Genomic DNA, 26,607 nt, shown 5'->3' with positions numbered 1-26,607 from the left:
CACAGAAAGTGTGTGTTCTCTTGCAAGTTGCTTGAGTGAACTCAGAAAGGACACCCATTTGCTCTCTCACAAGTGCTAGGACTGGGGCTTTCTTGAGCAATGTAAATAGCTTGAGCAAGGGCTGACCAGGCCAGGCAGCAGTTGTTGCTGGGCTCATAGCTTCAAAGCCCTGTTAGTCTTCCGGGCACATAGGCTCTAGGCCCTCAACAAGTCTTGCTGCCTTCAGGAGGCCACAAGGCTTGTTGTCCTTTCAGATTCGGTTGGAAGCATTGTGGGGCTGCAATGCTCCCATCGTCTCCTGGTTGGCTGTCCTAAGGGGGAGGTTCCATGTTATGCCAGAGGCCCAGGGCACCTCCATGTGGTAAGTGGGGGGACACTCTGATGAAAAAGCCCACTTTGGGTGACAGAGGCCAGAGTTGCTCCCTCCTTGCCCTCACTTGCCTGAGAAGGCTGAGCAGTGGAGGAAAGTGAATGAACAGGGATGAGTACCCCCCACTAATCTGTGCCTGAAGCAACTGCTTCAGTTGTCCTCATGGATGGGCCAGCCCTGCATTCATGGCAAACTGAACTGAGGTTGCTATCCAGGCATATTTTTGGAGATGGGAGTACAAGGAGTAGCAGGTAGTACCAGGTTGTTAGATCTTTAGTGGAGCTAGAGAGGTAGGAACAGCAGGCTTAAATGTTCTAGTTTATCCCTGCCACTACCATCTTCTTGCATTTGTGTAACTCTGAAACCATACATTGTTAGCATCTTTGCTGTTCTTCTCTTGCCCAAGTCTATTCACCATTTGCACTAGCTTGCACTGGATTACTGATCTATAGAGTGCTAGCATGTCCCTTTGTTTGGATTCATGCTGTACATGGAATATGATTTGCAGTCAATCCATAACCAGGGCAGATTTATACAATGGCTATATTGTTGGCGTTGTCATTTCTTTTAGCAGTTCTCAGCCCCTGCTTATGATGAGTCAGGCAAGTGACCTGTTTGCCATGAACAGAAACTGCCAGCTTTGTGTACCATTCACCCCACTGAGTTGATTTCTAGAGGCATGCAGCAGGGTTTATCTGAAACAGTGCTCAGTTCTTGCTCCTGGCCTGAGAGCCATTACTCACTCCATCCTAATCAATAAGAAACAAGAAAGCACATCTGGTGATGGGAAGAGTGCATTTTCCTAACCAGCAGAGCCAGCGCTTATAGATCCAGATATGTACATGATATGTTCCTATGCATGCATACAACTTCAGTGACTGTCTCTGTTTCTAGTCACCTATTTGTAGGTGAGTGCAGCTTAGTCTAATATGGTTTTAGTTTTTGATGCAGTAGTGGATGAGGGAAGTGTAATTCTTTTTGTCACTACTTTTCCCTAGAAACTCACTCCCAAGTCCCTTTTCTCTGCAGTGTTCCAAAAAAGGAGCGCTAGTTAACTGAATAAAGAGGCACCTTTAAAAGTGTTGGCTCTCTTATGCTTGGCAAAGGGAGAGCAACTTCATTCAGGCATATTGCATCTCTCCCAGCAGCTGTTTGTAGTGCCTCCCTTGTGTTTCACTTTGGTCCATAGGGCTCTTGGGAACAGAGAATCCTATGCTGGTTCCTTTTGCAGTGTCAGTCACTTTGTGGACTCTTTTTGGTTGGAAAGCAGAGTATATAAATATTTTAATAATAATTCTCAGTTCTGATGGATGAACCCACCACTGACTGGTTCACCCAGAGTGTCTTCACCCAGGAGTGATTCTCTGATCAGTCCTTTGCCTCTCCTATTTTGCATTGCTGAAACCCGGGAACAACAATTTTAAAGATGAAACCACAGAAACTTTTGGCAAACTTTCTTTTGCTAAAAAGTGGTATATAAATGTTCTTAATAACAATAATGTGAGTTATATCTTGCAAAGAGCTGTCTAGAACTTTGTGGGAGAAAGGGCCAGGGCAAGATAAGATCGCCTACCCTACTTGTTCAAATCTTCTTCTCCTACTGCATGTTTGCCTAGATCAATGGTGGCCAAACTTGCCACCGCTGTGCAGAGGAAAAGAGGTTCCCATTCGGATGGCTTCCTTCTGTTTCATTTCAGCGCTGTGTGAAGCCCCCCTCGCTCTGGGGACAGGGATGCTCTGGGCAGTTGTCATCTGCCCGACATACCAGAAGGCTGCATGACAGGACATCTGGGCAAATGCGACTGCCCAGAGCATCCCAGTCCCCCAGACGAAGGGGACAAAGTGGAATGGAAAGGTCTGCTCATTGCGCAGAAGGATTCCACCAAACCCCGGATCCAGCCCTCGGACCATGGTTTGACTAGCCCTGGCTTAGATAAAACAACTGTTGGGTTGTATTTCCTCTATGGGGCAGATCTTTCCAGATTGGAGGACTTGGCTTCCAGGAAGATGAAAAGCCCTGGCTCTTCTCCTTGGTGATGTGCAGAATGATCTGCTGTCTATAAGCAAGGAGATCCCTTGGGAAATGGAAGAAATTTACTGTCTTGAGCTTGTCCTGGTCTAACAGATTGCTTCTCACAAACTGCATCCAGCAGAGCTTTTATTAGCAACAATATTTACTTAGTTTAGATGATTCAGTTCCTTCTTCATTCTATGCCTGATTTATGCTTCTCATGATAATACATCTAGATAGGCATTACTGTCCTGGAAACCTCTCTAGTTTGGACAAATTTCATAATCCTCAAACTGTATTGCCTATGACTGCAGTACTCCATGTTCAGAAGGTGGTTTGGAAAAGGGATGAAAAGAATTAGAAAACACTTTGTACACTGAAAATGCTTATATAAAAGATTAATAAAAATTAATGCATTTTCCAATGCCTCTGAGGCAGCGAATGCTGCCATTACTGTAGCAATTACGTGAGCATTGTGAGTGCTTCACGAACCAATGTCAGCAACATTGCTCTTCTGTGAAACTCCCAATTCCTTCCTGTCCTGCACTGTCTCCATTTCCTGCATTGTGACCCAGTTTGTCCAGCAGTTTAATTAAAAACACCACCACCATCTTATTGTCTTAGGAGGGGGATTCTGGGAAAGTGAGTCATTTATATTGCCAGTACCAATATTGGTTTTCCAATGTCAGTACGTGCCAGCTGTGGTAGAAGCTGGGGGGGGGGAAGGAGGGAGGGAGAGAGAGAGAGGATTTGTTCACATAAGCAAATGCTGTTGGTGGTGGTCCCCGTCTCTTGGCATGTAGTCATGAACATAAAATTGCTGTGAGCTGGCAGCTTGTTTACAAAGGCACCTGAGCACTACATAGCCTTTTGCTCAGGGCTGCTGTCTTTCAGCTGCAGCAGAAATCTTAATGAAGGGAAACCACCATTAATAGTTGGCACCCATTGGATGGAACTGTGGGTTGCAGTTCCAGTGCCCTAGGGTATCATCAAGGATAGATTGGTAGTAGCAACAGTTCATCCCCTTTGTCAGAGGGTAATTCTAAATTGTAACAGGCATTTCTGCACACTTTACAAGATATCGGCAAGAGTATGTGGTCTTATGGCTTTTTAGGGGAGAAGGTAGAGCCCCCAGAGGAGTCATGATCTATGGGACTGATACATGCAAATTAAGACACAGATAACTAGGATGTAACTAGTTTAACTAGTGTAACTAGGGCAACAGCTTCAACAGGCTGGCCAAACCAGGTTGAGGATAGCCATAGGGTCATTGACCTTTGGCGAGATTGGAACTTGTCTATCCCGAGCATGTGAAGACAGACTCTGGCGGATTGAGCAGATGAGACCTACTAGAATAGGACCAATGGTCATGAAGGCAGTTTCTGCAAGCGACATGGTATGCTAAGAGCATGGCAAGACACGAAAGACACCCTGGTCAACCACTGCACCCAGCCCATCTCCAACCGTCTCGACTTTTGTCCTGCCCTTGGAGCAAGATGGAATCTGGGAAGAGAGAGTGAGACTGACTATGTGCACCTCTCCCTCACTTTAATCCAATTCATGCACAAGTCCTGACATCCTAGATGTCACCCCTGGGGGCTGGGAATAGGCCGTCAGTTTGGCTGTACTTGTCATAAGAGGCGACTAAACAACCACCGGGTAGATGGGACTCGAGAGCCTGGGAAGGCAGGTCATCTGAGAGAAGGAAAACTCTGATCCCAAACCTCCACTGCCTTGCGACTACATCCAGTTATGGAAAAGGCTTCAGGAGTCCACCTCGAGGCAAAATCCAGAGCAGGAGTCTCTGCAGCAGTTCATGGTTGAACACAGTCACGTTCTGGCAACTCCTGCGACGCCGCTAGAACCAACCGTATTGGCTTCTGCCTTTCCTTGGAACCATTTCAGTGATGTGGAGAGGGGGGATTTGCTGCATGGGAAACAGTCTAACCTCCATATCTACTTTACCCAGGCTTCACGCTCTGGAGAGGACACTCTGTTCCAGAACCACCATTCAAAGTGCGATACCATAGTCTTCCGAGACTGAAGGATGCCAATGCGGAACTAGTTTATTGACAGAATACAACTTTATTATAGAATAAAGTTTACACTACACATGTTTGCATGCAACTAAGTGCTTTGTTCAGTGGGGCATATTCCCAGGTAAGTGTGCATATGATTGCAGATTAACTTTCTGAAATGGAGATCTGCAACACTACAATGTGGGTTACACAACTAGCTGCAGTGACAGATGCCTGCCCACATCCCACACTTAGAGCTCAAAAGCTCTAAGTGTGTGAGGTAAGCAAGCCACAAACCTGAGTGCTAAAATCCTGACAGGCTAACTTAGGGAATCCTCTTCAACTACTATAGTGCCTTAGGGCAGTGTTGCTCAACATTTGTACCACTTCACATGGTCCACCTATTGGAAGTACCACCAAAAGTAACTGGCAATGATGTCATCATCTCCAGATTGGGAGACCAGACGCAACATGACAAACACTAATAAGAGGCTCAAGGGTGGACAGGAGGGCTTTTCGGAGCACGCAAAAAGCCCAAGCTGGAGCTTTGCCTGCTGAGCCAAGCCTCCTACTGCTGCTTGTCATGTTGCATTGCTGGTCTCACTGCCAGACAGCAGGGGTCTGGGGATCCTGTGGGTACCACTGGACACCATCTCAAGTAGCAGTGGTGGTATGAGTACCTCTGGTTGAGAAACACTGCCTTAGGGCCCTCGCCCATGATAGTTTATTCCCTGTTATCTTATACTGCCCAGCCAGTCATCACTAATGTAGAATTTATTTAAGGGCACTGCCTATAATCTGTACTTTTCTGTCCCATGAGAGGGCAAAGTGGGTGTAAAAGGCCTTGCCCATGAGCCATACAAGGGAAGAGGAAACATAGAATATCAAAGAATAACTAGTATTGCACTGTGACCCAGAGCGGGTAGATAGGTAATTTCTGCAAACTGCTGTGGTTGGGTGTATTTCCAGGTGTTGTATTTGTTCACAAATATGCCCCCATTGGCTGGACCTCATGAGGCAACATATGGCTGGCCTTTAGCCCTCCATGTACTCTGTGTCCTTTTCCAAGGCTGAATCTAGTGCTTGCCTGTGCCCGGGATGATGAAATATAATAGAAACTGATATGCAATAATTGCTTTCCTCCGTTCCCCTGTGTGGTGCATGTGTGTCTTTATATATGCGTGATTGTGGTTGTCATGAGGTAGCTAAGATCCTTTGCTACTTGTTGCAAGACCACTATCCAGAGTCGGGCACCAGGCACTCCTTTTTGAACTTTCTTCCTGAGAACATCTATCAGGTATTTTTTTGCCTATCTTTAGATGGTCTCTTTATTTTGCTGTTGAAGATATTTTTATTGTGAATTTTAACTATATTTTTAGTGCATTTCTTTTTTTTTAAATACTTCAAAATCATGTTGTATCATCTAACATTTTTGTGCAACTTCAGCTGCAATCCTAACCACATTTTCCTGGAAGTAAGTCCCATAGAACTCAATAGGACTTACTTCTGAGTAGACCTGCATAGGCTTGTGCCCTTCCTCTCCATGTTCACACTGAAGAAGGGAGGATATATGTTCTTAAAAAATATCCCACGTTGGTCATGTGGTTGGGTGTCTTTATTTCCACGACTGATTTGAGATTAAGTTTCTGAGTAATGTCTTGATATCTTTTTCTTTTCTTTCCCTAGTCTAACCCTTTCCCCCTTTCTTGTGAGGCTGTTTCATCATTGTAAACACGTTCGGCATGTGGACATTAATCAATGGTAAATTAGAATGGAATTGATGTATGCATATGACATGCACATTAATTTTAAATGTGTTTATTGTAATTAGCATCATTACAATGAATGCCAGTGAAATCAGCAAGTGATTAACCTCATTTACGATTGGTTACAGTTTGTTTTTGGTAAAGTTCAACTTTAAAATTAGCACATCAAAATGTCTCCAAGTTATTTAGGATAGTTTCTCGAGTGAATGCATAAGTGTTTTAAAGCATATTAATAAATATTGGGAGCTTGTCCTGATTTGCAAGATAAAAAGAGAGCAAGTAAAATGTCCCAGGCATTTTAACCCTTCTTTACCGACAAGATCTCGGAAGTAATATGCATTGTTTGCAGTGTGTGCGTAGAATGCTAGCTTCCCCGGAACCTGAGATATCAGTTTTCTAAAAGAAAAGCTCTGAACCCCTTGTGCAAATTATATTAGCATTTGAGCATCACCACAAATAACTAGGAGTAGGAATTTCTTTTTCTGTCCCATAGGATTTGTAGCTATTGGACATGCTACTTTGTGGGATGAAAATTACTATACTAGTTTCTCATGCCTTTCTGCGTCCAGCACGAACTTCTTGTCCTTTCCGTTAAAGCTCAGTATGGTTGTGACACTCTGAACCGTGACTTTTGTGTCTCCATCTGTGCCACATTTGGCTGCCCAAGCTCTCTTGTTCTCTTAAATTATTCTGGCCATTCTCTTTTGTGTTGTCACATTCTTGGATGTTACTCTCAGGGCTCCTATATGGTTCTATTCTCTCTCTCTCTCTCTCTCTCTCTCTCTTCAGATTCCTCTCAAACCTGCATTTTCTGTGGAGCTTTGATGTTAGTCTCCTGATAGTTAACCAAACAATTCATCTAACTAAAACAAAGTGCACGTTTCAAGACCCTGTGGATGGGCTCAAGCCTTCACCCACTCAAGTGGAAGGGCAAGTTCATTGTTCAGGTCAGGTCAGGGTCAGTGCTAGTGAACATAGATCAGAGGGACCAGATATAGGTATGTAGCCAAGCAGTCTATGGCAAGGAACAGTGCCTGAACCAACAGGTATGTCTTCTCAGTCAAGCCCCTTCTGGTGCTCTAGACCACCTGATCTGCCTGGGCTGATGAGATGCGGTGCAACAATATCAAAGCCAAGAGATCCTCTCATTCTGGTGTTGATTAACGCACCTGGATCCTGCTGCCAAAATCAGTTGTTTGATTCTCCTTTCAGGGGAGGTATCTTAACCGCAGCTCTTCATTTTCATCTTGGATGGTTCATGGTGTTGTCCATGTCTTCCACTCCCTCTTTTTCATTTAGCAAAATATAGATTTCTCAAGATAGGGAGCTATCTTTTTTGATACGTCACTCTGAAAAACTAACATGTGCATGGATGACAATTATATAATGGTAGGATGATTATGGGTTTCCTTGTTCTGTACTTGCTGATCATATTTCAAATCCTATATGTTATCTCAAACGACAGTGATTGCAGAGGTGAGTCTAGAACGACTAGTTTTGCGTATAGAAAAGAAGCAGGGATCTGAGGATTCTTCATTGGCAGAATTTGTCACATAATTGTCAGTTGTAGGAGATGTTGTTTGCTTCAAAAAAATGTCAAGCACTAGCCTGGGACCCACATAACAAGCGCTCCAATTCTCAATCACACTTTCTCCTTGACTGAAAGCAGGAATGGAAGCACTGAACATCACATGAATCACAATGTATCATTCTCTCTGTAGTGTCTGCCCTTTATTTTGCCATAGACCTATCCTATAAGTTGAGGTGGTCAGAATGTCACCCTGGAACGACTGGTAATTTCAACTCAAATCCCACTGCACCAAATCTGAAGTCACTCTGAACCTCCTGCCTCCTCACCTCCTGCCTCTGATCTCAATGGTTTAAATTTCCCCTTGTGTCTTCCTTGGCTTCCAGCAACCCAAGTTCAAATTCCAGCACAGTCTTGTTTGGAACATGGGTGGAATACTGAGCAAAGTGCACTACTAAGATGTGTGAATGTTTTTTAAAAAAAGTTATTATACAAGCTACCGTTTTGTGGTGGTAGCTCCCAAGGCTTGGTCCTTCCAGAAAATAGTTCCAGGAAGCCTAAAGTCTGCCTACTTCTCCTAAGCATCTCAGAAACTCTAGATCTTCTGAATAGCCTTTGTCCAGGACCCTGACCAGAAGTTTTAAATTCTACAGCAACATATTTTTTTTATAAAGTGCATTTGCATGTTTTAATTTAATGGGGTTGCCAATTTAGGTCACCTAATCCCTGAAAAGTACCAAACAGAGATGAGTGAGCTGGTTGTCTTTAAAGGATTAGAAAATGATTCAATTACCAAAAGTGGAGGGGAAGAGTAACATTTACAGCAGGGGTGCTCACACTTTTTTGGCTGGAGAGCTACTTTGAAACCCAGCAAGGCCCGGAGATCTACCAGAGTTTTTTACAATGTTCGCGCCATCATAACATATCACATTTATGTGTACAATGTATGTTGGTGTACCTTGCATAACCGAATGAGCCAATATTGCACAACACAACATAATTAACTATAAACATTTTTTGTAATTACTTGAGTTTACTTTGATGACTTGCACTGAAGTGAATCAGGCAAGGATGCATAGTCCGGACAGTAGCTGCTGACAGCCAGCCTCAGGTACACTTCCAAATGTTCATCAGTGGGACTTACTGCCAGGAAAGTGTGGCCAGAATGGCAGCCTAAGAGCCCAATCCTAGGCAGGCCTACTCAGAAGTAAGGTCCATTCTAGTCAATGGGCCTTACTCGCAGGAAAGTTTAGGCAGGGCTGCAGCTCTTGACCTTCCAGCCTCCCACCCAGAACGACCAAGCCGCTTGGGGGGAGAAGCGCTGGCGCAGGGGCGGTTCCTTCTGCCCCCAGCCCCCCTCAGAGGGACGAGCCCGCTCAGCCATGCTCCCCGAAGCAGTGGCAGGACAGCGCCCTGGTGCAGGGACAGGGCAGTTAGGCCCTCCGCTTGGTCGTTCCGCCACTCCCTCGGCAGCTTGGGTGGAACGGCGCTGTCCTGCCGCTGCTTCGGGGAGCGTGGCTGAGCAGGCTCGTCCCTCTGAGGGGGGCTGGGGGGAGAAGCGCTGGTGTGGGGGCGGTTCCTTCTCCCCCCTTTGTGAGGCTCGTTCCCGGGGCCGCTTTGAGGGTGATCGAGTGTCCCGGATGCGATGGTGGGCCAATCGGAAGCTCCGGGGCCCTTTCCCGCCCCTTTCATTCATTGAAAGGGGCGGGAAAGAGCCCCGGAGCTTCCCGATTGGCCCGCCATGTTGAAAGGGGCGGGAAAGAGCCTCCCAAGCCTCCCGTCCACCATGTTGAAAGGGGCGGGAAAGAGCCCCAGAGCTTCCCGATTGGCCTGCCATCGCACCCGGGAGACTCGGCAGCGCCAGGCCAATCGGGAAGCTCCGGGGCTCTTTCCCACCCCTTTCATTCATTGAAAGGGGCGGGAAAGAGCCCCGGAGCTTCCCGATTGGCCCGCCATGTTGAAAGGGGCAGGAAAGAGCCCCGGAGCTTCCCGATTGGCCTGGCGCCGCCAAGTCTCCCGGGTGCGATGGCGGGCCAATCGGGAAGCTCCGGGGCTCTTTCCCGCCCCTTTCAACATGGTGGACGGGAGGCTTGGTGCGCGATCGACTGGATTTTGCTTCGCGATCGACCGGTCGATCGCGATTGACGTTTTGAGCACGCCTGATTTACAGACTACAGCCCAATCCTAACCAGTGCTATTGCACTGAGGCCAGCACAGCTGCGCCACATTCTATGCTAGAAGTGAGCAGGCTGGAGGTCTCTTCGTGATAAAGGGACATTTGTCCCCTTGCCTTGGGAAAAGCCCCAGCCTACAAAACAGGTCTAAAAGAATCTGCGCCTGCAAAATGGCCAGCATACGTCTGAGTTGAGCTGTGTCAGGATTTCAAGCCTGGGGAGGTAGATACTGCATGCTCAGCTGTTGCCAATTTCGCCCCTCTTTCGGAATCCAGTCTGCCCATCCACTGGCCTCTCCCCACAAAATAGCTGGTGTAGGTCTGAGTAGACCCATTGAGGTCCAGGGAACAGTGAAACAGGTAATGAAGAAAAAAATATTTACTTCCTGCTCCTGGTCATCTTGGACCCAGCTGGCCCACAGCATGCAGAGGTTGCTATGTTGGTGACACTGCATGCTGCAGGCAGGCCAGTGGCATCAATAAGGTTTGTGTCACCTGGTGAGGAAGGCCAGCATGTCACCCCCATGATAGACCTCCTCCCATGCAGTGGGCAGGACAACAATATGGGTAGTGGATGTGGTGATGTACCATTGCTTTGCCCCTGCTTGTTTTTTGGCCATACTTTTTGATAGGATAGAGATAATTCAAAGCTGTTTGTTTCATTGCGTTCTGCTGTAAATTGCACATCAAATGAAATATAACGTGATTGTGTTACTCCTACAAAGTGCAATTTTAGTGATTTTGGTCACTGGTGGTGTCATCCCCCAGTGCGCATCACCCCCCCCACCCCAAGTTTGCATCACTTGGTGCGGGCCGCCCTCCACCTCCCCAGCGATGCTACTGGGGCTGGCAAAGGATAGGATTGCCTTTGTCCCCAATTATTGCTTCCCATACTTGCTAATGTATCAGACCAGGAATTAGAGAAACATTCACTTGCACAGATTCCTAAAACAGTGTATAGATGAACAATGAATTAGATGCTGCTTAGATGAATAAGATGCTGCTAAATATGCTAAAGATGTGCCATATACGGGGGCATAGATTTAGAATGGATTTAATCATAATTTCAGGTACTTTGGAGAGCTCCCTACCTGTCCCCATAGAAAGAATCACTTATCACTCAAGTCCTTTAAAGTTTCAGCAGCTAGCCAGGCTAGTGCTTAACTGGACAAACAGGGAAGAGTTTGCTTACTGAAAAGTATGGGCTAATACAAATTAATCATTGTGCGTAACTCTTGTTGTTTGCTGCCCCAGCAGCTTCATAGAGTTTGAGGTTAAAACATGAGTGCAATCCAGAAGAAGAATTCTGTATTTGGTTCTCTGTTCTTTGCCCTGAGCAGCAGGCTTCCATGGATAACCCATCTACATATTTGAAAGTTGTTTGGTTCCATTTGGGGGGAGGATCACCATCTCACTATCATCAGTTGTTCAATTCAGTTAAACCTCCACTTCCACCCCGCTGCTTTCACAAATGTGTGCTTTGCTTGTGGTTCAATGCAATGGTTTTAAAATAAGGCTGCATAAAATTTGTTCATGTGGAAATCTTGTTTTACTCCTGAGAATGCAGATGGTTTGATGTTAAGGGTAAAAATCTGGCACTTTTATAGGAATATTAGCTCTTTTGAGAACAAAAGGTCTTCAGAAGACCTTCTCTGGGTGTTAAAATAATATGAGAAATCATTACTTAAGGTTAAGCTATTTCTGCCCAATGTTGCCTCTATGCAACAGGGATCAAATGTGTACATATGTGAGCTGGGCAGAAATGAGAGAGTTAACTAGAGAGAGTTTTGTTTCCAATGCATTTTGAAAAAGACTTCATGAGCATTTGTTCTGTATACTGTGTGGCAAAATAATTTGTTTTAATAAATAAATGACACTGTCACATAAAATGCAGAAAACAGTCCTCTGACAAAGAGCCTTCTTGAAATGAGCTGGCCCTATAATGTTAACCTTCACCCAAGCTGATTGGTGGAGACAGATTTGCCCCATCCTATTTGGGAAAGGCATGAGGCTGGGAGGGCTCTTGGGGGAGGGGAACTTTTTGAGCTTGAGTTTGGGCTCATGCAGTAGCATTCCCTTCCATCCAAGAAATTCAATATGGGATTAATGGGTGGCTTGTGGTGAAACTGAGATTGACTGTGGTGTAGGATAGTTTTTCAGCTGCTTCATACTGTTCAGAATGGGTGGGGACTGGTTATTAGTTGTTTGTTTTTTGTTACAGCTGGTAGGTGCCAAGTAGATATAGGAAGTCAGCTAAGGTTAGAACTGGTGAGTACAGGTAATGGAAATGTGCAAGATCCCTCAAGGAGATAGGGTGTGGTGTCAACAGTGGCCCCTTGCTCTGGCAGGCAAGTCTTAGATTGCAGTGAGTGTGCTGCACCACTGCAGCCTCTTGGAGGTTAAAACTGCAGGGATAAAAACTGCACCTGGAGGAAAGAAAAGGGTGAGGGTGTAGAAGGAAGGAGAGACTGAGAGAACAGAAGGAAGGAGCTTGGAGGAAAGAGGATGGACTAACTAAATTGATTGACTGATGGAGTGAATGAATGGAGACTATTGGGAACTGCTGGAACAGAGACTGCTGGTGTGTGGCTCCCATACCCAGGACCTTCTGCGATCCAAGGTGTTGCTGCAGTGGCCAGAGAAGCTGCTGGAGGGACAGGGGAAGGAGGAGGACCTCTGCAAGTTGAACAGACAAGCCACCCTGTTTGTGCTTTCTGCAGAATTGGGGCTATTTCAAGTGAAGAGGGGAACTAATTAGCTTAAAGTTGGCATAAATTGTCTAGGCCAAGTTTGGAAAGGGAATTTGGCAAAACAGTACCCTAAGGAACTTGGCTCCAATCCTATATACACTTTCTTGAGAGAGTCAAGAAACCCAAGAAGGGTTGGTAGAAAGCTGAGCTACTCTACTGTTCAGAATCTGGTGGGGTTGCCTGCAGAGGAGACTGGAATAGCTTAATCTCAGATCTGTCCAAGGTCTTAGACCCACATTGCTGAAGTGGGAGAGGGATTGAATTAAGGTTATTTAGGGCCCAGTGCATATTTTAGTGTGTTGTAAGTAAAGCTGTGGCCCTTGACCTGAGGTGGTGATGGATGTATTCCTTGGGTTTGGAGCTTGATAACATGGCAGTGCCAGTATGACATCTGAATTTGATGGAATGCTGCTGACCAGCATCTTCAGATCCATGGTTGCTAGTCCTGATGATCATACGCTATGCTATGTATAGCAGTAGTATGCCTCTGAAGAACATTTGCAGGGTAGAAATGATAGAAGAGGGGTGTGCCACTTTCTCCTGTTTGTGGGCTTCCCAGAGGCATCTACAGTAGTTGGCTACTGTAAAACAGAATACTGGGCTAGATGAGCCTTTGGTCTGATCCTGCAAGGTTCGTCCTATATCCTTATCCAGATTCAAAGTAAAGAAACTTCAAATTCTATTCAAATTCCTATTGTATTGTTTACTGATTTTGTTCATTTGTGAATACTATTGGTTTTTATTGATTTAGAAATATATAATTTAAAAAAGATTCCTGTTTGGGGATTTTTTTTTAACAAAACAAGTGTAAAAGGATCGGCATGGTTTTTTTCAGGCATGGGTTATGCTGTAGAATATTCCCTAGTTAAATTCTTGTTTCAGGATAAGTAACATCTAGTAAAAGTGGAAGAACTGTGCCAGTGACTTTCCCATTTGGGGCTGCCTCTTTCTACCCACTTCCCTCTCTCACACCCCAGGAATCAACTTGTATCCTACTGTGAGCTAAGAGCTAGAAATGCATTTTGCATACAGCATGCCGTAGACAGTCCAGTTTGTTGGTGCACATTACCGGCTTACTGAAGATAATGGCTCCTCTAATTATGGAAGGTATTTGCACATAATGGCTGAGCATCCAGACATCGATTACTAATAGCTTGTTAAATGTGCAAGGACTGCACGCATTAATGGCTGTATTAAGCTATGACAAAAGAGTGAGCGTTTGAATTCATTTTTATACTGTTCTGCATTTGTAAAAGGTCTTGGCTTCAAGCCTCTATTTAATCACCTCATCACCATCTCAAATGCACTTCATACAGAGCTTCATACAGATCTTCCTTGTGAGGAAGATCAAAGCTATTAGAGCAGAAATGCAATAGACATCATACTTATAATGTAACCTTTATTGTAGTCCAGTGCTGTGATACATGGAGCACAGAAGAGACAAAGGCCTTTCTTAGAGCAGTCACAACAGAGAACAGATGGACAAGTATCCATGAAATCCCAGGAAATAACCATGAGTAATGGGGACTTGGGACAGGAGAGTCAGGGACATGTTCAATACTGGAGCTCCAAAATAGAGGACTTGTGCCTCTCCATGATGCTTCTAACACCCTAATAATGGTCTCCTGCTCCTCATGGAGTCTTGTCTCATATTTTAAGAACTTTGAGTCTAGCAAGCATTGAAAGTAAATCAGCATTGTCAAGTTCTTGCAAAATATACATAGTGTATATGCAGTTTTAGGCTGCATTCAGTGAAGCATAATATCCAAGTTGGTATGGCAGGAATATCCTGTCTGAGAGCAAGTACTCAAAAATGGAATGTGCAGAAACTGAAAGGGATCCGGAGAAGAACAACACAGGTGATGACAAAAGGTTTGAGTAGCTTGTCATGAGAGGGGAAGATAATGCAATCTGCTATAATTAGTTTGAAGAAAAGAGGATTAAGAGTGCACTTAATAACAATCTTCAAATATCTTAATGGCTGCTGCAAAGAAAGTAGGGAATAATTGTGTTGCTTTGCCACTGAGACAAGGACGAATGAGAGTAGTAGAAGGTAAGGTAGTCATTAGGCAACCTGATAGTAACCAGATGTATTGAGAAGGAGTTTCTTCTGACTTTGATGGAACTTTGTGATGGCACAAAGTGATTTCAGTCTTAAGGGCTCATTCTTTCAATTGTGTGGGGGTGGGGGGAGGAGGATCTTTGAGTCGCCACATATACTCTTCACAATTCAATTGACCGTGCTGTTCGAATCTTTCCTATACTTGCTATGTAGTAGTGCAAAAACCATAAGTTGTGAACTGAATTGTGGTAATGAAATCGCACTTACTTAAAACAACTTCTTCAGCTACTGGTGTTGTGTTCCCCATACACAGTACCCAGAGCTAGCATTAGTTTTTTATGGGTCAGCTTGGCTTAGGCAAGCCTTGTGGTTGGGGAGGCAAGGTCAGTGTATTGGAAAGGGAGCAAGCAGTACAAATTGAGAAACTGCTCCAAACTCTCTCTTGTGCTGCCCATGTTGATGCAAGGCAACATGCATTGCTTCCAGTGTGGTCACAGTGTGTGTCCCAGAGACACAGACAGTGTAGCAGGAGACTCTGGAACATGCTGCCCCTTGGTATGAAGCCTAGTCAGGTTAGAAACTGCATCATTGCCTCCAGTGTGGCTGCGCTTCATATCAAGGGAGAGAGAGGGGATGGCACCTGTCTTGGACTTGGATCTGGAACTACCAACGCAATCTGACTTCTGGAGACAGCCATGCCTACTCCATCTGTTTTGAGACATACTAGTTAACATAGGTGAACATATTGCTGTACATTTGCAAATAAGTGAGTAACTATACAATTCTTTGCATGCATGGGTGGCCCGTTCATTAGACGAGGCAATGCAGGTCGCATCAGTGGTGGTTTGTGGGGGAGGGATACGGCGGTGGATTTGGGGTGCCTTTCACCCTGAGTCTGCCACTGCTGCCACCTTCCTCTACCCTACCACAGATGCTATCCACTTTCCGCACACTAAAGGTGAGTGGAAATTGGATAATCATTCTCCTTACCTTGCTCCTAGAGCGGTTTCTGACGTGTGGGACTTCCATGTTTGAAGAAACCATGCCAGGAGCAAGGTAAGGGGCTTTCTTTTATTCAGAAGTGACAATGGTGGACCTGGGGTAGCATCAGGCAGTGCTCCAGATCATGCTGCCCCGTATGCATGACTACTCAAATGTAAATGCCATTTGTGTTCAGTGGGGGTTATTCCCAGAAAGTGTGTCTAGGATTTCACCCTGAGGTTGTTTTTATGGCTCTTTTGGCACAATGACTACTCTAATTTCATTGATAGTTTAAAAAAATGATGGTGCAGAGTTTGGGGCAATATTTTTTCCAAGTATCTTGCGCATTATGCTATAAATATATTTATTGAAAGATTGGTTCATGCATAGCCTTTCACTGTAACTCTATCCTTAACTAAATTCTTTCATCTTCCTTCTGTATATTGCCATAAACTCTCCTGATTAATTTTATATGAGATACTCTTTTTGGCCTTGTTTCAGAGCTCTCCCTCTCCCTCTCCCCATCTATTGTGTTCAGTGCATTGCTTGCATTTGATGCTATTAATAATCAATTGCAACATTAGTAATTTATTTTAGTAACAAGTGAAAACTACTTATTTGATTCTGTGCCCCAAACCCCCACGAACGTTGACGAGTGTCTCCCATTTCAGCAGTTTTTGAATTCTCATGAACATATTTATGTAACTTCAGTGCTGCCTTACGCCTTTCCCCTCCAGCTTCTGTTTCTTCTGTGCCATTTTTCTTCTTCTCCTTTGCCCTCACTGTCTTTGTCCTCATTTGTGCTCACTGCCATTTATTTATTATTTACTTAAAATATTCATCCTTCACCTAACAAAGCTGCCAAAACTGCTTACGTAAAACCTAACAAGAGAAAATCATTATGACAGAAAAAAGTGGGGTAGGGTTCCTTCTCCTCCACACAGGGCAGTTGCTGGTTCTGTAGCTACAGTGAGAGGGAAGAGGCATAGTCCAAACTTAGAGGTACCAGTAAGTTGAGGCAGCAATGATGATTCTTTGCTATTGTTGACCTTTCTTCTCCTCACAGGGCAGCTGGTGTTTTGGGGGCTACTATTATCCAGTGATTTTGCTTATGGGTGTCCATGACATTCAGTCACATTTTTAGACTGCTCTTCTTCCAAGCTGCTGAGGGTTCCTTGGAGTACATGGTTCCTTTTGTCCTCACAACAACCCTATGAGGTGGACAAGGCTGAGAGATAGTGACTCGCCCAAGATGACGCATGTAGTTTCGTGGCTGGGTGGGGCTTGGAACCTGGATCTTCCAGGTCTAATGCAACTCCTGAACCATCCTGGCTCTATTGCATCAGTATGGCATTGCGATGCCACTGATAAAATCATGTGGGTTGCTGAAGCCAATTGGATTAAATGACAGGGAAGGCAAAGGAGGAATAGGATAATGAAGACACAGGATTGCAAAAGCAGAGGATTGTGAAGGCGAAAGAAAACAGTGATCCTTAGACAGTGGCGTCGCTAGGGGGGTGCGGGCCGCACCAGGTGATGCGCAAGGGGGTGACGCGCTAAAATTGTGGTGGTTAGGATTAACCCCATCATATTATATACCGTTGGATGTGGAATTTCCAGCAGAATGCAATGAAGAAAAACCAGAGTGAAGTATCTCATCTCTATCAAAAGTTATTGGCAAAAAACTGGAAAAACAAAATATGCATGGAGCCCAATGGAAAGTGAAACCAAGTGGTATCGTGCATTTACTCGCTAGTAGGTTAACTTGCCTTAGTCCATCAGAAAGGACAGGCTGAGAGGAATCCAACAACACCAGGATGGTCCTTATCCAATGAATGTAGCCCCCAAAAAAATCCAAGAAAGAGGTCCCTCTCTCCAAGCTGGCAAATGTATTGAGCCCTATGGAAAGTGAAACTAAGCCACATGGTCGTGTTTACTCGTGAATAAGCAAACATGCCTTGGCTCCTGGGCAGGTCAGGCAAAGGGAAATGTGAGGCCACCAGAGTGGTCCTGATTTGATGCAACTGGAGCTCAACAAATGCTCCAGAAGGCAACCCCCTCCCCCCAATAAAAAGAATGAACCAGGCTTGACAGGGTAAGGTGAATTTTTTTTATGTTTTAGGCTGCAATCCTATCCACACTTACCTGGGAGTAAGCCCCACTGACTATAATGGGACTTACTTCTGAGTAGACAGGCATAGAATTGGGCTGTCAGACTTGTAAAACCAGGTGGGTCCTAATAGTGATATACTTGAAATATAAGAACTTAAATTGAACTGGGTATTGGTTAGGGGTGAAAATCTTACTGATTCTTTTTTTTTTGGGGGGGGTGTTATTGCAGGCAGGCTACAGAGAAAATTCACTTTGTAGAACAGAGCTGGCTTCCTCTTATTTAATTATTTGTTTTACTTTAATTATTTTTTTAAATTTGCTTTATGGTGGGTCCTGGACAGATTGTCATTCTAAAAAGTATGTCCCAGTGCTAAAAGTTTGAGAACTGTTCCAATAAGGTGTTAATAAGTTGACACCCTGGGGGGAAGTGACACCACTAGTGACCAAAATCACTAAAATCAGTTTGTAAAAATAATACCATCATGTGATATATCAATCAATGTGTAATTTCATGAAGCATGTAATGAAACTGCGTTTAAATATCTTTATTCTATCAAAAGGTACAACCAAAAAAACCAGTGGGGGCGGGGCAATGGTAGATCACCACACCCACCACCTAGAGTGTTGCCCCGCCCACTGCATGGGGGTGACGTGCTGGCTTCCCGATCCAGGCGACGCAAACCCTAGTGACGCCACTGTTGTTCGACGTAGTAACTAGGAGACCACAAGTGAGCTGAAGAGCACCAAAATTACATGAATGTTTTTCAAGGAGGTTTTTTTCCGCCCCCTCTTGTTATTATCTTGACAATTCAAGCATGCTAATTCTGAAGTGAATATGGAAATTGATGAGTATTTGGTACTATCTGGATTAATTCTCTGCATGTCTATGCTATTTGTTTATCTAATTATTCCCAGCCGTTTACAAATGATTCCCTGGTAGTCTCTGATCCAGGCACCCTATGTGTCAGCACCTTCTTACTTAGCTTCAGTAACTCAACAGAATTGATTGACAATCCATTGGTCTGTTGATTTTCTTGAACTTCACACAGCTGTAAGCTTATGGATTCTAGGCCTGCTTCATTACTATAGGTGGGGCCTCAGTATGCACAGGGCATCTGTTCGCAGATAATCAAATTCATGATCTTTAGCCCCTTAAGCACAGCTCCAGTTCCCTTTTGGAGGGCTTTCTGAAACCCAAAGAGGCAGTGTGTGAACCACCCTGGAGGGCTTCCACAGGCCTCAGAATGCTTTATATGGCATAAAAAGTCACTTCTGGCTTCCCGTAGGAAACCAGAAGTAGCATTTTTTTCTGATTAAAACAGCCATTGTGAAGCCCACAGAGGCAGTGGATGGATGCGCACTTCAGAAAGCCCTCTGAAGGCAACTGGAGCACAGCTCCAGTTGCCTTTGGAGGGTTCAGAAGGTTCGAGAGGGACCCGTGTTGGACCAGATATGCAGATGTAAAATCCACAGATAAACAGGCTCCACCTGTATTTTCCTTGCTTGGGCTTGACATATATGTAACAAAGGTCATTATTCCAGGCTACGTGGTCCTCTTTCTAAGCAAACTGAAGAGACAGTGGAAGGTTCGGCCTTGCAGATATGAGCCTCAATTTTAATCAAGCTTAAAATGTGATGGAATTCTGATCGGACTTCTATGTATGTTTTGGGAGTACAAAGAGTCTTGTAAGTACAGGGCTGGTCTTGATTATATAGGTCATGGGTGGACTTTGACCATATCCTTCTGTTTAAACCATTGTTACCATAAGTGCTCTGGAGATGCATGTGCTCACACACAGACAACAGGTGTATATTCAGATCCTTGTCCATTGGTTATGGTGCACCAACCAGTACCAGAAAGGGAAGGAGTATAGTGAAAGGCTTCATGCTCAAATATGCTCCATAATAGTTTATTGGAGGAGTCAATACAACCGGTAAAATGTTGGGGAAGATAGCATATGAAAACCAATAGCAGTTATATAGTTATGTGATTAGTACAGAGCATGGATAGCTATGATGACAAATTTAACTGCTCAAGCCAATTCAATTGGCCTTGGGGCAGGGAAACAAATAATAGATGGCTTGCCAGGGAAATCAGGGAAAAAATTGCCAAGGCATTAATGTAGCAAGGGCAAATGAAAGAGAGGCTACTTGCCAAGCTAAAAGGGAGAGTGACAAGATCAAAGTGGTTTCAAGGCTTGTGTTACAGGAGTTGATCATATGGGCATGGATGACAGAGAATGGACAAAGTATACCTGTCCTGGTCTGCTGGGCAGAGAAGGATGTTGATCCAAGGATATTTGAGATCTTAAGGCCTGTAAAATCAAGTTCCCAGAAAGGATTAGGGATTGCCATCTGGAGATAGAAGGACTTGGTGGAACCCATGCAGGTTGCAAAGGTGTTTGGTTAGTGGGAGTGATGAGGAAGGTGCAGCAATTCTCAAGGACAGGAGTGCTCCCTTTAAAGAGTAGGGAAAAATACCTGAGAGAGGCACTTATTGACCCTATGTGGACCCTAGGGAAGACTTAGGTGGACTGCAGTGAAGTTTTTTACCTAAATGCAAAAGGCAGGGTGGGTCAAACTTCTAACCACCCAGGCTCTGGCTGAAATTGCAGTGGCCTGTATTTGGTCACTCATGGGATGGTAGCTACAGTCTGTGAAGGCTCTAATATCATCACAACTATTGAAAAGGAGATAATGATTGTCACCCAGCTCTGCTGGTCAGTCAAGATGTCCTACTGTTCCAGTTCAAGGGAGCCATGAGAGCAGTTAACTCTGTTAGGCAAATGTTAGGAGGATATGTTGCTTCTGGCTCTATTATTCAGAAGATCAGACAGTTAGTATAGTAAGCTGGTCCGTTTTAACCATTTGCCTGCTCAGAAGACATGCAGCTGCAGAAAATTGGCTCTGAAAGTCACCTTCAGGGGTAACACCATGCTCAGCTTGCTACTGGTCTCTCCCTAATCTCAGCTCTCTTCTTTTTCTTTTATCTATCTGGCCTCACACTCTTGCATCCTTCTTCTCTTTTCTCTTGCCTTCTCACCTCTCTATGTAGTGCTGTTCATTTTACCAGCTGTATAGGAGGTTTTTATGGTTTCCTAGCAGCTGCAGTGGTGACTGTACAATGAAGCAGAGGTAGGGGAGGGCAATTAAAAAGGATTTCCAAAGTTGCTGGTCCCTAGGAAAAGCAAACTATATAGAACTCCACAGAGAAAACTGCCTGAAGAGCGGAAACGATTTGGCATGGAGAAGGAATAGGATTAAATATTCCCTCTTTCTTATTATTTATATGCCCCAAAACCCCTTCCTCAAAGCTGTTTTTCTTATAACATAAAAACAAATGTCTGTTACACATCTGTGAGTAATGTGTAGTTAGCTCACTGGGGTGTCCCTATTAAAGTGTCCTCTAGCAATGCAGGTGGAGTTCTAATTCTATGTCCTTGGGCTAGCAACCGGGTACATCTGGATGGGACAATCCTGGCTTTTGGCATGATTTGCCAGACTTAAAATCTTCATAGCTGTTCAAAAACAGAGAGGAGCCTGCATTATTTATACAGGATTTGGTACCTGATGTTTTGTTCATGTGAAATGGAAGATCAAATTAACTAGCCTACCAGCTCTATCCTTGTTGCCTCGAAATCCTCAACTACTCAGGACAGAGTCTTAATTTAATTCCCTGCTTTTATAAGTTTGCATATTGTGCCAATTCCAAATACCTCTTTAATTAAGAGATGCTGTACAGTGGCCAGATATTCTTGTAATGAAGTTGAGCAAGCAGTCACCAGGCTTAAAGCAGATCATTAATTTGTGCCAACTCATTGTGCACTGAAGCTCTTGTCATTAGCAGAAGCCGTATGAATATAGCTCCTGAAAAAGTACCTACTTGAGAATTTCAGTTTTTAGAGGGGAAAAAATCTTTTGGATCAATTTGCCAAGAGCTGTAGGATCTGCTGCAGCTCCCAACCTGTAGCATTGAGAGATCCACTTTCAAGAGTCCAGTAAAAAAAAGTGTTGGGTGAGCAAGCAAACATTGTGCTCTGCTGCTTTGTTTTTCTTGCTCTTCCTTTCTTCCTCTCTAGGGTCTTTCAAGGGAGGTGGGGTAGCGAGTTGCATTACAACAATATGTACTCAATTTTGAAAGTTGCAGGGAGACAAGGAGGAAGCAAAGTGAGGGTGGGAAACTGATGGGTGCCACAAAGGATGGAGGTGCGGCTTGGCCCAAAGCAAGGGAGAAGATGTAGCTCAGGTGGCGTCGTATGTGCTTTGCATGCAGAAGGTTCCAGGTTCAATCCCCAGCACCTGCAGGTGCGACAGAGAAAAATTAATCTCTGAAATCCTGGAGAGATGCTGTCGGTGTCAATAAACTAAGCTAGATGGGCTGTGCTTTGACTCAGAGGAGGGCGAACTTCTCTGAAGACAAGAGTTAGAACAGACAAAAAAATTTTTTTTTATCCAATGTGTAATTAATCTGTGGAACTCCTTGCCACAGGATGTGGTGATGGGATCTGGCCTAGATGCCTTTAAAAGAGGAATGGACAGGTTTATGGAAGAAAATTCTATTAGGGGTTACAAGCCATGATGGGTGTGTGCAACCTCCTGGTTTTCGAAGTAGTTTACCTCAGAATGCCAGATGCAAGGGAGTGGCATCAAGACGCAGGTCTCTTGTTGTCTTGCAGGCTCCCTGAGGCATCTGGTGGGCCACTGTGAGATACAGGAAGCTCATATGTTCTTGTGTTATGTTCTTATTGTGCTTTCCTCTGACCAACACAACAAAAAATGGCTACAGTTCTTATAAACAGCTCTAGCATAAAAGCTGCTAGCTGGTTCAGTAGGAGTGGTTATTATGGAGCTAATCATGTAATTGTACTCCAGCTAATGTAACTGGATGTTTTAAATTTCTTTTTATTGGTATATATGGACTTTATCAATAATTTATTTATTGTTTTTAATTTTGTTTTGCTTTTTATAATGCCCCCATAGAGATCTGAAAATAACATTTTTTTTTTTTGCCTTTCAGTTTGAGCTTTATCATATTTGGCCAAATTAAATTTTGTTTCTTATTCTCGTAGGTTTCATGAGTGTTGCTTTGTGCTTTTAGAGTTTTCATTGCCTGTGTTTGAGACTGAAACATGGGAGTCCTCCATTAAATATAGGAAGCAGCATATTAAGTTGTTGCTTTTTCCCAAAGTTCCTGATGTGAAAGTGTCAGATGACTCTAGATATCAATTATGTCATGTATCTTGTTCTTAAGATCACGCTGGCACTTTGAGCAACTGAGAAAAATATATAGAGTGAGCTGAAATCTTGTTTCTAATCCATGCTCTCTTTTTGAGGGTGGTGATTTCTCTTTCCTCCTATGAGATATTAATGTATTCTTATGCTTAGGAGGATTGGCTTCTCATTTTATCTCTGCTAGGAGTTTTCATTGTATTATCTGAAATAATTTCTTTTAACATGGACTTTATTAAAGAAATGTTCTATTCCCTAAAATAAGATAAAATGTTAGCTAAGAAGAAAACATGCAATTAAAATATAATCTGAATATTGAAAAAGAAGAAATAAAAACTTAACAGCATAATAAGAAAAAGTGCATTATCAATGAAATGATGTCTGGAGGAACAAAAGGGTGGATCACCCACAAGGCCGGATGATGCTCTTGTTTAGAGTGGCAGACTTGGGGAGGCAGCAAACTGATGTGTGCTCTGTACCTGTCCTACACCTCCCCATGGTGGGTGGAATTCAGAATTCTGTGAGAAACTCTTAGCTATTCTCAGATGACACAATTATGGTGTGTGAACACACCCAAAGAGGGGAGAGACCCTGAGCTGGCCCATCCATGAGCAGGCACCTCGAGGCAGCAGACTGTGAGGTTGTCTGCCTACTTGCCACCATGTGGTTGGCAACCTTCAGTCTCGAAAGACTATGGTATAAGCCTACAGCACCCGGTATTCCCAGGCGGTCTCCCATCCAAGTACTAACCAGGCCTGACCCTGCTTAGCTTCCAAGATCAGATGAGATTGGGCATGTGCAGGGTAACAGTTGCTGTCACCACTTGCTCCCCTCCTATTCCCTGGATTGGTAATGAAAGGGAGAACAGAGAGGAAGAGAATGGGAGGAAATGTGGGGGTGGGATACTGAGCTAAAATATTAGAGAATAGGAGGATCAGGGGCTGGAAAAGCATCAGATAAGGGGGTGGGGGTAGCATTTGGCTTGCCAACTCAGGTGTCAAGAGGACTTAGGCTGACCCTGGAGAGACGTAAATATAGTTGAATATCTATATGCATTTATGCACTTACAACTATATGTGCTATGGATATTGTCCACACAGTTAGAAACTCTGCTTTTCTAAGGTTTCTGATCATTTGATGAGGACCTACATGCTTTCACGTGCATGTAAATAGCCTCCATGCAGCTGAACACTCATAGGTCATGGGCAGAGCCTGCCAGTTAAATCCCACATCCTTGCCATGTGCATTCATTTGCCATCACTGTGTTATTGAAAAAGAACAACCATGGTTTTATAGTTTGCCATGTTATGCGAGCCAAGTTTCATTCTTGGAAATAACTGTGTGAATTGCTTCCCAGCACAAAACATTTTGGGATGAAGCCTGGGGTCATCTTGACTGAGGGTGCCATGGTATGAAAAAAGGATGTGATAATACCCTCTGTGGTGCAGCTGTGACTCTGGAAAAATGTCTGTGTCCAGGCTTCACTTTTGGAAGGGAAAGAAATTTGAATACAAAATACTGTGAAATGAAACTGAGCTCCTTCTGCCCTTGTATTTTATCCCCCCCCCCCCAAACTTCAGTTGCATTTTTGCTGATGTTCATTGCCTTTTTCAAAATATTTATCTTAGTGGTTGGCATGGTGTGGTCCTTCAGTGACATTTTGACATTCATTGACATCTTGCTGCATTGTGTGCTGTGCAGTGTTTGGTTGGTTGTCTTGGCCTGTGTGGTTTGTTTTCAAGAATCAGGGAGACATCATGCACCCTTACATAATAATGTGAATCCATTTGTGACATGGTATTGGATGAACTGGATAGACGCCCAACTTCTTTATGGAAGTCATTGATGACTGAAGTGACAGTAAAGGGGCATCAGGGGTGGCTTCAAGGGGCAGCTAACTCAGCCACTAACTGAGTGTCCAGGTTCATCAGAGATCCCAATTGGCAGGGATGACCCTTGGTGGAAATGATAGCTCTCTTTGTGCTATCAAGGGCAGGTGGGGCACATCATAGGGGTCCCAGAGCAGGGCCAGCAACCTGATGCTGGCACTGGCTATTCACTTTCAAGTTGGCCACCTTTTTGGTAAAGCAGGCAGTTTAATCATTGAAAGGCCCAACTCCAGATGTATCCTGGTACTATGACATTTGGGTAGAATCTTAGTGTCTCAACCTTGCTTTGCAATTCCAGAGAAAAACATGGATGTTTGACAACACTGTGCCCTATAGACTCCAAAAAGCAGATAGAAAGCTTGCCAAACATTGTTTTCTGACACTGACCTTGAACTCCAGGAGGCACAAATGTCTATATACTTACCATGGTACTTCCATAAGCATTTCAACTAAGTGATGAGAACATAGGAGATGGAATTTTTGTTTCAGTTTGAAAGATCTGAACAAATCCTATCGCATAAGGCAGTGGTACTCAAACTTTTCCGACCAGTGGCTCCCTTGACCCACGTGGCTGTTGGCCATGACTCCCCGTCATGTTCCTGAGGGCTGGAAGTGACATCATTAAACAGGAAGTGACCAGAAATATTAACTATATTAATATTAATTATATTAATCATATCATTAATTAAATGTAGATCTTAAAAATATATTGTTAATACACAGCAATATACATGCTTTATAAATGATCAGCTGCTGATCACTGTTGGAGACAGGATGCTGGAGTAGGTAGATTTTGTCTGGTTCAGGAAGACTCATTTTTTTAACTTTGTAAGCATACCAATAGAATTGTTTTATCAAATGAACTTTGTGAACACCCAGTCTGACCAACATTGCACACACACACACACACCCCTGTGGACCCCAATCCAACTAGTCATTTCTCCCATTCTCCTTGGATAGGATTGAACCCTTTCTTAATTAAATTAAATTTTTTCAGCAGTTGGAGGGGAAAACAAAAATAGACCATGAAAATATATCAGAGCTGATAAGGGTTTGGTTAGGAAGCAGATTTGTCTCCTATACTAAGAGATGCACAACTCAAGCCTATGCATGTCTACTCAGAAGTGAGTCCCATTACAGTCAATGGGGCTTACTCCCAGGAAAGTGTGGATAGGATTGGGCTGGCAATCACTTCATCAATGGCTGATAAGTATTCCCTTCAAATAGAAAGATTCATCACTTTAAGAATACAGCCTTTCCTCTTCAGTCAAACAACAAGATTAATAAATCACTTTAAAAACAGTACCCTTTTTCTGCTCCTGGCCAAGTAAAGTGTGTGCTTGTCTCTCCCCTCCCCCTTTGCCAACTGCATGGAAACAACTTTAAGGGGGGGGGGGAGAAAAGTGGGAAGGTTTAGAGATTGAAAGGGGGAAGTGGAAGAGGGAGGGGGTTGAAAAGAGAGTTTTCACTTTGATGAGAATCGATCCCAGGCTGGGAACTAGGAACCAAAGAGACAAGGATCAAGGAGAGTTTCTTTCTGAGGGTCAGCAAGGACAAGTACTGCAAAGTGAGCATGCTTGGTACTTGCCAGATGGGGGCTGGAGTGGAAGGGCTTTGCAAACAACATGCAGCAGAAGGCGGCAGCCTGGGAGTGGAGGGAGAAGAGGGCGGGGCGGCAGCAGCCACTCTCGCAGCTGACGGAGAGGGAGATCTGACGG

The 26,607-nt window shown here is 44.1% G+C and overlaps 1 protein-coding gene and 1 pseudogene across 1 annotated transcript in view; one reads left to right on the top strand and one right to left on the bottom strand.

The window, feature by feature from the left end:
• Window positions 1-26,607, top strand: part of LOC136645227 (VPS10 domain-containing receptor SorCS3-like) — a 554,262-nt gene that overhangs the window by 74,034 nt on the left and 453,621 nt on the right. The window lies entirely within an intron of this gene.
• Window positions 23,702-23,821, bottom strand: LOC136646498 (5S ribosomal RNA; annotated as a pseudogene).

Source organism: Tiliqua scincoides, chromosome 3 (genome assembly GCF_035046505.1).
Source record: "Tiliqua scincoides isolate rTilSci1 chromosome 3, rTilSci1.hap2, whole genome shotgun sequence".
In the NCBI taxonomy this organism is placed as follows: domain Eukaryota; kingdom Metazoa; phylum Chordata; class Lepidosauria; order Squamata; family Scincidae; genus Tiliqua; species Tiliqua scincoides.
Note: the sequence above shows the minus strand (reverse complement) of the source record. Positions and strands in the feature narration are given on the sequence as shown.